At 41.8% G+C, this 17404-nt stretch overlaps 1 protein-coding gene across 3 annotated transcripts in view; it reads left to right on the plus strand.

Annotated features, from left to right (window-relative positions):
• The window catches only part of LOC126184822 (Bardet-Biedl syndrome 5 protein homolog), a 499156-nt gene that overhangs the window by 369398 nt on the left and 112354 nt on the right, over positions 1-17404 (plus strand). The window contains exon 1 of one of the 3 annotated variants that reach the window (XM_049927401.1): positions 7151-7243. The exons of the other annotated variants lie outside the window; for them this stretch is intronic. The gene's annotated coding sequence lies outside the window, so the exon portion shown is untranslated. Of the gene's footprint in view, positions 1-7150; positions 7244-17404 lie in introns of those variants that run through there. 3 annotated transcript variants of the gene reach the window in all.

Genomic DNA, 17404 nt, shown 5'->3' on the forward strand with positions numbered 1-17404 from the left:
TTTGTCATCTACACCCCAGCTTCGTAACATTTAAATTTATTTTCGATGTTTTACAAATTTCTCTTTCGCAGAAATTCCTTTCTTGCTAGTGCCAGTCTATATTTTAGACCCTCCATATTTCAGCTATTCGGCTACTTTGCTACCCAAATAGCAGAACTCATCTACAACAAGTAGTGTCTCATTTCACAGTCTGATTTCTTCAATATAGACTGATGTAATTCAACTACATTCTGTGACCTGTGTTTTTCCTTGAGCTTTGTTCATCTTTCAGCCTTTCTTGTTCAAATTAATCTTATAATCTCTTTTTAAGACATCATTCATTATTTATAACTGATCTTCCAACTCCTTCGCCGTCTCTGACACAAGTACTACGAGGGTGGTTTGAAAAGTTCTCGGAATCATCACGAGTGGTCAGCGCTAGCTCAACGAGTTGTTCACATGATATTTATTGGACTGTTGCCTGTAAACACGTGCCACGTCAGTGCTCTTGGAAGAGCTGTGGCGGTGACGTGGCTCTGTTGTTGTTCCCGCGTAGTGATTTGCGAAGATGGAAAAAATCGAGATTCGAGCAGTGATTAAGTACTTCGTAAAGAAAGGTATGAAAGCAAAGGACATTCACACCGATTTCCAGAATACACCGGGGGACTCTGCTCCCTCGTATTCAACTGTTGCGAACTAGAGAAATGAATTAAAATTTGGTCGGGAGAGCTTAGATGATGATCCGCGCAGTGATAGGCCAAGATGTGTCACTACTCCATAAATCATTGCATAAGTGCACAAAATGATCATGGAGGATAGCCGATTGAAAGTGCGTGGAATTGCTCACGCTTGCCAGATGTCATCTGAAAGGATATATAACATTTTAACTGAAGAATTAGAAACGAAAATATTATCTGCAAGTTGAGTGCCGCGACTCTTGCCGCTCGCCGGCACACATGTGCCGTCGCCATGGCAAAATTACACGAACTAAGGTATCACTTGTTGCCACACCCACCTTATTCACCTGATATGGCTCCGGCAGACTGCCATCTTTTCCCAAAACTGAAAATTTTTCTTGGTGGACGAAGATTCACTTCAAAAGAAGAACTGGTAGGCGGAGTTGACAATTATTTTGCAGGCCTGGAAAAAACTCATTTTCGAGATGGGATCAAGGCACTGGAACATCGTTGGAGTGCATTAACTTAAAAGGAGACTACATTGAAAAATAGAAAAAGGTTCAGTGATGTAAGTACTTTTTTTATATTCCGTTCCGAGAACTTTTCAAACCACCCTCGTATGTCGTCAGCGAAACTCTGAAGTTATTATTTTTCCCTAACCCTTACTCAAATTTCTCCTTCGTTTCCTTTACCAGCGGTTGTTTATAATAAAAGTTCAGCCCCTCACATAGCTCCAATGTTGGCTGTAATTATCGTACGGCAGCAAAACTTGGTAGATATGCTAATGCGGTAATGCAGAACGGGTTTACGCTGGAAAAAATAGTTCCAATTGTGTTCACCACATGCAGATCTGGCGCTGTGGATGCAAGAAAGATGTACAGAAATTTTTCCGTATTTAATGGATTAGGAATGGGACGTGAGCCGAGGAGGTCAAACAAGTGAGAAACGTATAATGTTGATTTTATTATTAACCACTCGTTACACAATTTGTTCAATATGTGCACCGGATACGTCGTCCAGAAGCTGCGTCCGTAAAACGACGTGATCAACAGTTGCTAGCGGTTCAGGTGTAATCCGGCAATGTGTTCCTCTGCAGTGGCCTTCAGATCGGGTAGAAACTGAACGTGTCCATGGTAAACGCATTCGTTTAGATATCCCCAAAGCCGAAAGTCTTACAGAGTCAGATTAGGTGATCTTGCAGTCCATGCAACTGGAAAACCGATGGAGATAACAGGTTCATGGAAGGTTGTATTAAGCAGATCTTTCACTGGGCGAGCGACATGAGGTGTTGCACCATCTTGCGTGAACACAATAGTTTCCACATAGTTGTGCTCTTCCAAAGCAGGAATCACATGATGTACAAGGAGGTCTCGATAAGGTGCAGACGTCATGGTAGACATGACAGGCCCTCTGGCTGTATTCTCTTCAAAGAAGAATGGACCGAGAATAAAGAAGCCTATGAATCCACACTACACAGTCACATATGACGAGTGCAGTGGCATGCATAACACGCAGTTAACCAGTACCCCAAATTCGGCAGTTCTGGGTATTCAGTGCTGTTTGTAGAGTAAAATGTGCCTCATCACTACATATAATATTGCCCAGAAACATCTCATCAACTTCGATCCGTGCCAGAAACTGAAGAGGAAATTAAGAATGTTGGTGTGGATCATGTGGGTTCAGTTGCTGCACCATGTGGATCTTGTACAGTGTAAAATAGACCATAAAACTTTTCGTACTGTTGATCATGGGATCGAAATTCTCGTGATGAACACGAACACTACCTGGGCACATGCTACATGGAAAGTTATAGCAACAAGAACTTCACAAATAACTTCCACCAAGACAGGATTCCTTCCTCTTCCAGGTGTCACACCAAGCTCGCCCATGTTTTCGAATTTCATTATCATAGTCTTTTAATAATTTAATGACAGAAGGCCTCTCCTCAGACTTTTCAGTCAGCAATACAGTGTCAACACAGTACTGAAAGTGCAGTCATTCACATAAAACATAATCAGGTAAAATATATAATAATAAGTGAGTCCGCCACTCGTGGTCTCGCGGTGGCGTTCTTGCTTCCCGAGCAGGGGGTCATGGGTTCAATTCCCGTTGAGGTCAGGGATTTTCACCTGCCCTAAGATGACTGGGTTTTATTGTGTCGTCTTCATAATCATCATTCATCCGCATTACGGTCGTAGGAAGGCAAAGGCAAACCGCCTCCATTAGGACCTTGCCTAGTAAAGTGGTGGGGATCTCCCACATCATTCCCCTATGCTCTGTCAAGAAGCATGGGACTTCATTTCCATATTTTCATAATAAGTGAGGCAGCCCCAAATATCTAACTTAAGTGAATATGAATTTTTTTGAAAATAAGTTAGCTATAAATTTTAAAAATATGAAAATGATTGTAAATCACTAAGTTATAATTTCTAACCAAATAAAAATGTCTCAGTCACAAGAAAATAAACTGTAAAAATGTAAACCCGTTAAATCTTTTTAAATATAATATTAAAAAATGTATACATAATAATAAAAATAAACACATTTAATTCATTAGTAAAAAACTAATAAGTTTTTTGTCTTATAAATTACCTCCCCAAATCCAGTATTCAAATATTCACAACCTATGTAAAATATAAACTTGTATACATTTTTTACCTTATAAATTATAACAACTAAAATTTGACTAATGTGTGGGACAAATATAAGTATGACAAAAATATTTATGTTGAGAGAAATAATAAATCAAGAGCAAAACTAGTCAAATTTAATATTTGCAAACATAAATGTAAATTATCTCTCACAAAAGAACATTTGACAAGTTCAAAATATAAAGTGCTCTTTGTTTATTTTAAAGTAACTTACAGAGATGTTTTCTGTTTATTCGAATGTGTTGTTTCCTATTTATAAGGAAACAGATACAAATGTTTTCAAAGAAACTGAAAAAAACTCACTCTTTTCTATGACTGTAAAAAATAGCAAATCATCAACTTCATGACTGTCGTAATTTATTGGAGCAGTACAATTTATTGTTAAATAAATTATCAAAAATATTACCAAACTATACTTTAGCAATAAATAATTTGCCAAAAGATTACAAAATGTAGATGCAAATTTTGGTATATCATCAATTGTAACAGGAACTGAAGCATTAGGTATTTTTCCTCAAGCTCTATAACAATTGTTTTTTATATTGTATGTTCTATCTGGGTTTTTACATTTTGAGTGTCTAGTGAATTTGACACTGAATCTGTAGACCAGAAAAATTTATATTAATACAAGTTTTTTCTTTTATTTTTTATGATAATTCTGTATAAGATGAACCTCTTAATGGAATGTATCTATTAATTGCTAACTGTATTCCAATAATTCTATTTCATATATATGCAGATCCTTGTCTTTCAAAATTAGACATTTGTATTAAAATATATTGTGTCTCTTTCTCAATTTTTTCAGATAAATCTTTTTCTGTAGTAATCTGATAATTTTGTGTTTGATGCCCAAATTCTGTAATTTCATTGCTACTCTGTATTCCTTACTAACAATAAAATAAAAAATTTATATTTAACCCATTATGTAATTTTACAGTTTCTTTAACTACTTTCATAATTTGTGATCTCGATTCAATTAAGGAATGATTAGTCTCAACTGAGTCTGTATTTTCGAAATTTATAGTTTCTAATATTTATTTAATGCTTTGTTATGTAGATACTGATTTACTATTTTTCTAGTATGAAAGGAAATATTTCTGTTATTGTTTACCTGTAACACTTTTAAAAATTTCATCACTATTTTCATTATTAGAATAAGGCATCTGTTCCCAGTTTTTTCTTTTGATTCTTCTCTGATAGATGATGATGCATTTAATTTTATTCTTAATTATAATGTCCTTATAAATTATTTCTTTTAAAACAGTCATGAACTTGAGCTACAGTGAAGCTGTTTAATTGCTCACTCATTTATAAGGAAAAAATTAAATAACTTTTAAAAATGAAAAATAAAAAATTAATAGATTGAAATAAAAATAAAAAATTCTTATATTTTTAGAAAAATGAAAACATGGGTTTATATTTTTGTATAGGTGGTGAATATTTCAGTACTAGTTGACAATATAAAAAAATCATTAGATTTAAAAAAATGAAAGAACAAGTTTATTTCATTATATGGGTTCCAAACATCTGAATACTAGATTTGGGGAGCTAATTTATAAGATGTGACATAATTAAATTTTAATAAATGAAAACAATAAGCTTGTTTAAGGTTTCTATTTTAGAGTTTACATTTTATAAAAGTTTTATTAAGTTTGTATTTTTAATGTTCATACTTTTTTCATATGCAAAATTCTTAATTCAGTAAAAAATTTTGTTTAATTAATTTTCAATCATTTTCAGTTTCAGTTATAGTTTACAATTAACTGACATTCAAATCATTTTACATTTAGCTAAATTTATAATTCAGCTGATTTCTTTTCAATCATGTTGGTTCATGGGATTCGACTCAATTCTTTTTCTAGTAGTAGATAATATTTTGGGCTACCACACTTCTCATGAGCAGTCAAAATTATAAATTTTCTGATGCAAATCTTGCTGTACTGGGCCACAAATTTCGAAAATGGCTCTGAGCAATATGGGACTTAACATCTGAGGTCATCAGCCCCCTATAACTTAGAACTAATTAAACCTAACTAACCTAAGGACATCACACACATCCATGCACGAGGCAGGATTCGAACCTGCGACTGTAGCGGTCGCGCGGTTCCAAATTGAAGCGCCTAGAACCGCTCGGCCACAGTGGCTGGCCCACAAATTTCGATTATGTTATTTACGCATAGGCGCCATTACAAAGAAAGTTATAACTGCATATGCTTGATGCAATTAAATTTAAAACATCAGTATGCTACTAATAAATATGCATACATACGAACCCTAAAGTTTCAACCCCTGAGACTAAAGGAAATCATGTTCATATATTGTTTTTGCTGTGGTGTGCAATAACATACCTTCACAATAATGTAACTTCAATAAAAGGAAATAATTATAATCAATTATTTAGCACACCAAAGTATTAGCTGTAATAACATACCTTCACAATAATGTAACTTCAATAAAAGGAAATGATTATAATCAATTATTTAGCACACCGAAGTATTAGCTGTAATAAATCTGTGTTGACATTTTTACAGTTTAAAATACTGTAAGAAGACAGGCATATTTTCACTCAGGAGAGTGTGGATCTCATAACACCCTACAAGCAGTGTACAGCGTCAGCTCCATGTTTGCATATGATGGTCACAATTGAAACTAGTTTTTTCCCAGGGTAAATCAGTTACACATTAACGTATTAGCATATGTACCAAGTTTCGTAATATATGTGATATACTTACACTGGACCTCCGTGAGTAGTTGCACCTTTAATATAACCATCTGGTACTTGCTCAATGTAGAGATTAAATAAAATGGGGGATAAGCTGCAATCCTCTCTCACTCCCTTCTCAGTCACTGTTTCCTTGTTATGTCCTTCAACTGTTATAACTGCAGTGTGGTTTCTGTCAAAGTCGTAAAAAATCCTTCGCTCCCTGTATTTTATCACTGCTACCTTCAGAATTTCAAAGAGTGTATTCCTCTCAACATTGTCAAAAGCTGTTTCTAAATCTGAAAAGGCTTCAAACGTAGGTGTGCCTTTCTACGGTGTATCTCCTGAGATAAATCGTTGGGTCACTTATCTTTCCCAAGGTCAAATTCTATCAATCTTTCCATTATTCTGTAAGTAATTTGCAGCAGTATTTACACCCATGGTTTATTACACTGTTGATTCTGGAATATCCACATCTTTTGGCAACTGCCTTCTTCGGAACTCAATTCATTACATTCTTCTTGAAGCATGAGAGTATTTCGACTGACTCATACATCTTGCATTTCAGGTGGAATAGTTTTACCATGGTATGTTTTCTCAAGTATTTCATACAGCTGCGGAATCTGCTGAAAGAACACAACTTTCAGTTTTATATTTTACTGCATAATTTACGACTGTACACAACACTGAATAAGAGCGTATGTCACGTTCGCTTCAATTTCGACAGTGTCAACGATGTTCTCAAACAGTACGTATCAATACTGTCCCCCATCCCCCGCCGGTTGCTATGTCAACCAATACTAGCGCCCTCGCAGCCGTGCACTGAAATTACTACAAGACAAGTGATAACGGCAATGATCCTCTACAGTGGACTTTCGGCTTGGCTTCGGATAATGCGATCGCGGTACTGGCTGGCCCGTTAACTAACGAGTTCCACGGAACAAAGCCTCTCCCTACGCGACTATCTCGCTATACCGAACCCTGCAGCTCTCCGGTATGGCATACAAAGACAGCCGTGTAAACTCCTGCCCTCGTGCGGACATACAGCGAACTCCTACGCGCATTAATGAGTAGAACTGCCACGCGGGGGATTATGGAGCTACCGCAAACGGCCAACTTCAGTTGCGTAACAGTTCGGTCGTCCTCTCCGAGGTTATTGCGTGGGAGGGCACACGCTGAGCAACAGTTACCGGCGGCTTTCGCCATTACACGAGGCAGCCCCACAATGGACACACGTGAGTTAGCAGTCGGAATTTGGAGAAATTCACCGAAATGGACAACAATATATAGTCTTTTATAAAAGTTTAATACCGTGTGTGACATTCCAGTCTTCTCTTCGAACTCCACACATATGCACTTGCAATAATCTGTGTCTGCCTTATTGCATCCTTTTGCGAGCTTCCGCTATCGACGGTCATATAACTGCTCCGCGAAATGACCCATATGTTATATTTAACTGCATTTATTTGAACTCTATCTGCCCAACTATTTTGTCAATTGCAATGTTACGTATTATGTTTACATTTGTATATTCATTTGTTATATTGGCGATCATGTTTACTTGTAGTAAGTTTTGTGGGGTTCACAATGCGAAATAAATAGCTAATAGGGCATGAGATTAACACTGTGGACAAACAAGCAGTTGCGAAAATGTATGCATACCGCTTCTTCTTCTGGTATTAGTTGCTGGTGTGCACATTCGGAGTCAATCACGAATGCATTTGCTGTAGACCGGTGTCCGCACATCTTGGAATTTAGAAATGAATGCCTGTCACACGAAGGTATAGGGGTTGAACAAATATGTGAATACATCAAAATCACAACACATTACCATCCATAATACGGTGTAGAAAACCTGATGGCACAGAAAACAACTTCCAGTCGTCTCGGAATCGATATGACAGTTCCTGTATGATTTTCAAGGGTATCTTACACCATTATTCCTGCAAAACACTGGCAAGTTAGGGTAATGATGATGGAGGTGGATACGATCACACACCCATCTCTCCAAAGTAGACTGTAAAAGCATAATAACATAGAGTTTTGGTGACTATGGGGGCCACGGAAGATGCGACAATTTGTCCTCATGCTCTTTTTCCAGTCCTGGACGATACGAACTGTATGTACAGGGGTCCTGTCATACTTGAACACAGCATTACCATTGGCGAAAAGTACCATACCATACCAGTTAAAATGGCGACAGAATCCTTGGCAGTAATGCGACTTTTCAGAGAGTGGAATACCACGATACCACCGAACACCTAACATGTTTCACTGTGTTGACGTAAACTCGGCCAGAGTTTGGGGACAGTATAAAACCAGACTCACCTGGCCCAGTTACTTCTTCCATTGCTCTATAGTCCACGTTTTATGGCTTCGGCACCAAGTTATCCTGTAACGGGCATTTCAATAAGTGGTTTTCGAATTCCAAAAAAAAAAAATGGTTCAAATGGCTCTGAGCACTATGGGACTTAACATCTGAGGTCATCAGTCCCCTAGAACATAGAACTACTTAAACCTAACTAACCTAAGGACATCACACACACCCATGCCCGAGGCAGGATTCGAACTTGTGACCGTAGCGGTCGCGCGGTTCCAGACTGTAGCACCTAGAACCGCTCGGCCTCCTCGGCCGGCTTGGAATTCCAATTCGCCCTGAAATTCCCTGTTCGTAAAGCTTTCTTCGCGATGTTTTGGTGCTGACAGGGTTCGCGAGTGCGACATTCAGTTCTGTACTGACTATTACAGCAGTCGCTCCCTTATTTTACGTCGCAATCCTCTTCGGTGACCGTCTGCCACGATCACACAATGTACACCTTTCATCCACCTTGTGACCTAGCGGATCATGTTTTTTTTTCCGTTTTCCCTGTATGCGGTATAAATCTTAGATACAGTGCCTCTTGAAACACCATACACTTCGGCGACATTGGTTACGGTAGCACCCACAATACGAGCACCAACAATTTGCCCACGTTTGAATTCACTTACACTACTGGCCATTAAAATTGCTACACCACGAAGATGACGTGCTACAGACGCGAAATTTAACCGACAGGAAGAAGATGCTGTGATATGCAAATGATTAGCTTTTCAGAGCATTCACACAAGGTTGGCGCCGGTGGCGACACCTACAACGTGCTGACATGAGGAAAGTTTCCAACCGATTTCTCATACACAAACAGCAGTTGATCGTTGCCTGGTGAAACGTTGTTGTGATGCCTCGTGTAAGGAGGAGAAATGCGTACCATCACGTTTCCGACTTTGATAAAGGTCATATCGTAGCCTTTCGCGATTGCGGTTTATCGTATCGTGAGATTGCTGCTCGCGTTGGTCGGGATCTAATGGCTGTTAGCAGAATATGGAATCGGTGGGTTCATGAGGGTAATACAGAACGCCGTGCTGGATCCTAACGGCCTCGTATCACTAGCAGTCGAGATGACAGGCATCTTATCCGCATGGCTGTAACGGACCGTGCAGCCACGTCTCGATCCCTGAGTCAACAGATGGGGACGTTTGCAAGACAACAACCATCTGCACGAACAGTTCGACGACGTTTGCAGCAGCATAGACTATCGGCTCCGAGACCATGACTACCGTTACCCTTGTCGATGCATCACAGGAGCACCTGCGATGGTGTACTCAACGACGAACCTAGGAGCACGAATGGCAAAACGTCGTTTGTTCGGATGAATCCAGGTTCTGTTTACAGCATCATGATGGTGGCATCCGTGTTTGGCTACATCGCGGTGAACGCACATTAGAAGCGTGTACTCGTCATCGACATACTGGCGTATCACCCGGCGTGATGGTATGGGGTGCCATTGGTTACACGTCTCGGTCACCTCTTGTACGCATTGTCGGCACTTTGAACAGTGGACGTTACATTTCAGATGTGTTACGACCCATGGCTCTACCCTTCATTCGATCCCTGCGAAACCCTACATTTCAGCAGGATAATGTAATCACATGTCAGTTCTAGTATAATATATTTGTACAATGAATACCCGTTTATCATCTGCATTTCTTCTTTGTGTAGCAATTTTAATGGCCAGTAGTATAGCTCCGACATAATGCATTCACAACTAAACACAACATTGTTCTGACTACTACTGACACTTGCAACGTATTGAGAACACTGCACAGGTGCCGTTCGTGGTCATAAACAAGAGCGCAACCTGCAAGGTCGTCTAGCATCGCGTTTATGTTCAAGTGTGTAATTCTAGTGGTGGTTCCATACTTTTGCCAAACTCTTATGTCTTGTCATGTGGGCATAAGTTTTTGGTTGTCGGACAAGGCTGGTGGCACATGTGAGTAGGGGAGTTCCCAGTTAACGATTGCCTTTACGAATTTTCCCTGCTGACTGGTGTAAGGGGAACAGTGGAGTAGTAGATGATTTAGATCTGCCGCTTCTGAAGTGTGATCTTCGCAGTGTGTAGAAGTTAACACTTTTATTCTGTAGAGATGTGCAGGATAACAACTGGGTCCACTTCGCATTCTTATTATTGAAGTTTTATGTCTTGTGTACTTTTTAACTATGAATACCATGTTTTTTTAGAAATAAATATTGAACTCCTTACAAAGTGTTGTCCTCACGTTACTTGAGAGGTTTCCCAGAATCTGTACAATTCATCCAGTGCCACTTTGGTTACAGTGACTACGAAATCTGTATGAGATAGACGTACAAAACAAAATATTGCTTCCGCGGTAGAACTCTTTTTTAACTGATCAGCCATTTCGTTCTCTGTGATTCCGGAATGTCCTTGGAGCCACAAACATTGCACGCTTTAGTATTTTTCGGATACACTGATAGATTAGTTCCTGTACATCGAAGAAATAATTTTTCACGCTCTAGGTTTGATGTACAAGTTTTTCGAGAGCACTCCTGTGATCTGTTCCAACATTCCTCTTATTGTCTTATTTTTGCCGAATAAAATTTTTTATTTATAGATACAGTATGTTACTTTTATATTTAACACTGAAACACTAATTGTTGCATGAATCTGAATCTCAGATTTTAGCTTCTATTTTAATAAATATAGTTGTTCATTGTGATATTGACAGAGCATGTTCAATACGTTATTGATTCTACTTCTTTTTATTCTTTATTCTCGTTAATTCATTAAATTATACACAAGTAGTAGAAACTTATACAGTTCATTAATAAACCTTAAATAATGTGTTACTGTTTTCTACCTTCCATTACGATTAGGTCGTATGTGTTCCAAGATAGGATGTCAGAGGACTTATGAGAATTTGCTGCAAGTTACAGTTATGTATCAGTGTCCAAATGGGAAAGAGAACTCTGCTGATGGTTTGTAGAACTCTTATAATTGGAACAATCGCCTTTCTGTTTCGCTGTCTTCAAGTTTCATTGTTAATCCTCTGCTCCGCTCCATATTGTCGCATTTAATTATTTGACACCTGCAAGTATACAACCAAAAGAACAGATTTACAAGGCGGGCTGTTGTTGCATCTACCAGGACAAATCATGTGAATGAATTGCACCCATGTATTGATGTTTGCCACGCCACAAACTGTGCCCATATTGACCACCTGTAATGTGAGTTCAAAACTTGGAGATATACTCTATCCACAATGGTTCTCTATTTTCTGTACGTCTTGTAGTTTTTGTGCAGAGCTAATTACAGATAATCCTCTATGTGCCGTTTATTCCTGCGTTGGAAAAGGAAACAGCTGGAAATACATTTTCCATTTTGTTCCTTTTGACTGCGACACTAATTAATATAAACATATATTAACGTCTTTCATTCTGAAAAAAAATAGCAGTGAACGGGTTAACTCGAAAATTTCTGTCATATCCTATTTTTTAGTATTAGTTACCATGAAAGTTTCCCTGGTAGGAGCCGCAGCAGTCTCAGCCTACGGATCTACAGATCCTAAATATGGCCCTGCATAGAGTCGATAGCTTTACTTTTAACATCTGCCATCAGCTCTTCGTACAGCTACACGATCCAGTCACATTAAGATGACCACCGCCTATGTTCGACCTCAGCATGCAATACACTCTCACGGCCGCAGGGCAGCACTAGCATTGGTGGACATATAAAGCGTGTGAGGGGACACGGACGATAGTGCAGTCGTAGTCGCAATGCGAAAATGGAGCGATGTATCTGACGTCCGGTGTTGTAACTGCGACCGGAACGGTCGCGGGGTTGACGTGACGGAAAGCGCGTCGGGACCCGCGGCCCGCGAACGACAACACAAACGGGAGAGCACGGACACGACCAACGAAGAACCAAACGAACAACAACCAGAACGAAACAACAGAGTCAGAAGAAAACCTAACTAGACAACCACGTCCCATCGTAAACCGAACACGAAAGTAAATACGCTGTCTAAGGCGAGGCGATATGTCCAGAGACGTACGCAAGATTAGATTGATTGGCTGAGCGAGAGGCAGGCGCTTAAATCCATGATCATAGGCGCCGCTAGTGGCCGCTGGGACCACGTGGCGCCCTCACACTAAAAGCGGGCTAGGAGGCGCGCGCCGCCACAGCTTATGGCGCGATGGTGCAGAAACCTCTAGGTGTCTTCGACGTCCATATCGTCTGACGCTGATTCAGATTCCGCGGCACGCGGTACCAAATCCGGCAACGGCCTTGCCGCAGTGGATACACCGCATCCGCCAGATCACCGAAGTTAAGCGCTGTCGGGCGTGGCCGGCACTTGGATGGGTGAGCACCCGGGCGGCCTTGCGCTGTTGCCATTTTCGGGGCGCACACAGCCTCGTGATGCCAATTGAGGAGCTACTCGACCGAACAATAGCGGCTTCGGTCAAAGAAAACCATCATAACGACCGGGAGAGCGGTGTCCTGACCACATGTCCCTCCCATCCGCGTCCTCAGCTGAGGATGACACGGTGGTTGGATGGTCCCAATGGGCCACTTCTGGCCTGAAGACAGAGTACTTATCTGACGTCCAACTGGGCATGATAGTAGGCTTTCGGGCCAAAGCTGGAAGCATTTCCGAAACGGCTAAGTCTGTCAACTGTTTGCGTGCCACCGTGGTTAAAATACGAGGTGCATTCAAGTTCTAAGGCCTCCGATTTTTTTTCTCTGGACTGGAAATAGACAGAAACATGCGCATTGTTTTAAAATGAGGCCGCGTTCATTGTCAATACGTCCCAGAGATGGCAGCACCGTACGGCAGATGGAATTTTACCACCAGCGGCGAGAATGAGAACTGTTTTAAATACTTAAAATGGTGACGTTTTCCTTACTTGAACAGCGTGCAATCATTCGTTTTCTGAATTTGCGTGGTGTGAAACCAATTCAAATTCATCGACAGTTGAAGGAGATATGTGGTGATGGAGTTATGGATGTGTCGAAAGTGCATTCATGGGTGCGACAGTTTAATGAAGGCAGAACATCGTGTGACAACAAACCGAAACAACCTCGCGCTCGCACAAACCGGTCTGACAACATGATTGAGAAAGTGGAGAGAATTGTTTTGGGGGATCGCCGAATGACTGTTGAACAGATTGCTTCCAGAGTTGGCATTTCTGTGGGTTCTGTGCACACAATCCTGCATGACGACCTGAAAATGCGAAAAGTGTCATCCAGGTGGGTGCCACGAATGCTGATGGACAACCACATGGCTGCCTGTGTGGCATGTTGCCAAGCAATGTTGATGCACAACGACAGCATGAATGGGACTTTCTTTTCGTTGGTTGTGACAATGGATGAGACGTGGATGCCATTTTTCAATCCAGAAATAAAGCGCCAGTCAGCTCAATGGAAGCACACAGATTCACCGCCACCAAAACAATTTTGGGTAACCGCCAGTGCTGAAAAAATGATGGTGTCCATGTTCTGGGACAGCGAGGGTGTAATCCTTACCCATTGCGTTCCAAAGGGCACTACTGTAACAGGTGCATCCTACGAAAATGTTTTGAAGAACAAATTCCTTCCTGCACTGCAACAAAAACGTCCGGGAAGGGCTGCGCGTGTGCTGTTTCACCAAGACAACGCACCTGCACATCGAGCTATTGTTACACAACAGTTTCTTCGTGATAACAATTTTGAAGTGATTCCTCATGCTCCCTACTCACCTGACCTGGCTCATAGTGACTTTTGGCTTTTTCCAACAATGAAAGACACTCTCCATGGCCGCATATTCACCAGCCATGCTGCTATTACCTCAGCGATTTTCCAGTGGTCGAAACAGACTCCTAAAGAAGCCTTCGCCGCTGCCATGGAATCATGGCGTCAGCGTTGTGAAAAACGTGTACGTCTGCAGGGCGATTACGTCGATAAGTAACGCCAGTGTCATCGATTTCGGGTGAGTAGTTAATTAGAAAAAAAATCGGAGGGCTTAGAACTTGAATGCACCTCGTATGCTGCGCATAGCAAAGTGGGGACATCAAAAACCGGCGCGGAGGGAACTGTGGTGCACAACAGGCCACAGATGACAAGGGTGACCGACGGCTGCGGACGTCTGTACAGGCTAATAGATGTGCAACTGTTGAGCAACCCTACCGCCCCGATGAACCAAGGAGCGACCAACAGTGTCTCCTCAACGACCGTTCAACGTAAATGGCTGTGTATGGGCCTCTGCAGCTGGTGCCTGCTTTGTGCACCCGTCCTGACTGCTGTTCATCGACGACGAAGGCTGCAATTTGTACGTCAGAAGCGCAACTGGACGTCCACAGAGCGGCAACAGGTGGCCTTTTCAGATGAATCGCGTTTTATGCTCCATCGACGTAGAACTTCTAAAAGCAAGCCCTCTGCAACCATCGCCGGAAGGGTCCAGGCCGGTGGAGAGAGCGTTGTGGTATGGGGAACGATTTCGTAACATTCTCTAGGGAATCTCGTCGCTCTGGAGGGCACAGCGGATCAACACAAGTATGCATCTATCCTTGAGGGATCATGTCCAACTCTATCTGCAGTTTTTTTTTTTCTCAGCACAATGGCGTCTACCAGCAGGGCGTTGCAGTGTACGAGCGTAGTTTGATGAGCAACAGGATGAGTTTACCGTACTTCCCTGGCTAACAAACGCCCGGGAATTAAAACCCGGTCGAGAATCTATGGGACGTCCACGATCGGGCTGTTTACACCACGGATCCTCGGCCAAGAAACCTAGCGTCAATGGCCAAGGCACTGGAGTCGGTATGGTTCCACATCCCTGCCGATATCTTCCAGTAGCTCCCTGACTCTCTTCCTGCACATCTCGCAGCGATCCGCGCTGCAAAAGGTCGTTATATACGAGGGTTGGAACTTAAATAGTGGCAAATATTAATTCACAACCGATACAAAAGAGTTACATGGTTCAAATGGCTCTAAGCACTATGGGACTTAAAATCTGAGGTCATCAGTCCCCTAGACTTAGAACTACTTAAACCTAACTAACCTAAGGACATCACACACATTCATGCCCGAGGCAGGATTCGATACTGCGACCGTAGCAGCAACGCGGTTCCAGACTGAAGCGCCTAGAACCGCTCAGCCACAACGACCGGCGGAGTTACATGTTTGCACCTGTTACTGTCCTTCAAAGTGGTCACCAGCGTTGTGTAGACCCCTTTGCCAGCGATGGAGAAGGCGTAGTATACCGTTAGCAGAGCCTGTTCTATTGATGCGAATGGAGCGGTCCACTGCCTGTCGAATCTCTGGAACAGTTCTGAAGCGAATGTCACGAAGTGATTCCTTCATCTTCGGAATCAGATAAAACTCACAAGGACTTAAGTCCGGGGAGTATGGTGGATAGTACAGAACATCCCAGTCCCATCGACCGAACAGAGCAGCTACAGCCTGCGCTGTATGCGCCCGTGCAATGTCGTGCAAAATATTGGGTGGGTTGCGCAGAAAGTGTCACCGCTTTTTTCGCAAAGCCAGTCGCAGGTGATGCTCCAAAAACGAACAGTAATACTGTGCACTGACGGTCTGCCGTGAAGGAACGTAATGCGTTAGGATAACACCATTACAGTGGTACACGAGACTCGCCATAACTTTAGACCGCTCCGTTCGCACCATCAACAGAACAGGCTCTGCTAACGGTATATTACGCCTTCCACATCGCTGGAAACGGGTTCTACACAACGCTGGAAACTACTTTGAAGGACAGTAACAGGTGCAAAAAATGGTTCAAATGGCTCTGAGCACTATGGGACTCAACTCCTAAGGTCATCAGTCCCTTAGAACTTAGAACTACTTAAACCTAACTAACCTACGGACATCACACACATCCATGCCCGAGGCAGGATTCGAACCTGAGACCGTAGCGGTCTCGCGGTTCCAGGCTGTAGCGCCTAGAACCGCATGGCCACTCCGGCCGGCTAACAGGTGCAAACATGTAACTCTTTTGTATCGGTTGTGAATCAATAGTTGCCACTATTTAAGTTCCAACGCTCGTACTTTTCATTAATATCTCAAGAAACAAAGTTAGGTAATTTTTCTCTGTTTGTTTGCAGGTACATGTCTACAGCCCTGGTACACACTGAAATCTCCACGCCACAGTAGCATAGCACGTCGCTACAGGAACCAAATGAAAATGGCGCGACCCATTAACAAAATGGAGTACGTACGATGAGTGGTGTTAAAGTTTTAATTATCACCTCGAGATGGTAATTAAGAGTCGGTGATTACTCATCTCATGTTGTCGTGTCATTTCAAATCGCTCTGGTCGCACACCGTATTTACCCGATGTGATTGTTTCCAGTGACTGATCACCAACCGTGTAATTGAAGAGCAATATATCTCTCCCCCTATTTACGGGCTATACGCTGCATTCGTTAATGCTGAGTGTCAGCTGCCATTTCCAGCACGAGAAGTCGACCCTCCGCAGGCCTCCCTACATTTCATGGCGTTGTGACCTTTTTATATGCAACATAAATTCACGAGCAACTCACAGAGTTCTGACGTTAGTGCGCAGAAAAACAACTTGGTGATAATGTCACAGCAGAGTACCTGGCGATGAAATGTCGGAAACGCGCCATTGTGGAGGTACGGCCAATCAGTGTTGAGCGTGCAGAAGTGAGTACATTTACATTAACTTGTCCCAGCTAACACCTGCTGTGTTAAAGAGCGCAGTTACTAATTAAATTTGCTGCAAAGAGTGGTTTCTGCTGAACAGTCAAAGCTAGATAGCTTTTGAATTCCTGTCCATGCTGGTTATGTTAGACACGAATTTTCTTCCGTCTCTAATGACCTCGATGTCGACGGGACGTTAAACCTAATCTTCCTTTTTTTGAAAATTTTCCGCTGTGTTTATTGGGCAAAGCTTGGCTATTAAACCAACTGCGCTAAAAGTACCGTAAAGCCATTAATCTGTGAAGGTAATAAGCTGCACTGCAGTAAAATAGTCGACATGTGGTACTGTAAGGTGTAGTATCATTAATAATGAAATCGGAGGGTTACTTGTTTTAAAATGTTGTTATT

This window comes from Schistocerca cancellata, chromosome 4 (genome assembly GCF_023864275.1).
Source record: "Schistocerca cancellata isolate TAMUIC-IGC-003103 chromosome 4, iqSchCanc2.1, whole genome shotgun sequence".
NCBI lineage: Eukaryota > Metazoa > Arthropoda > Insecta > Orthoptera > Acrididae > Schistocerca > Schistocerca cancellata.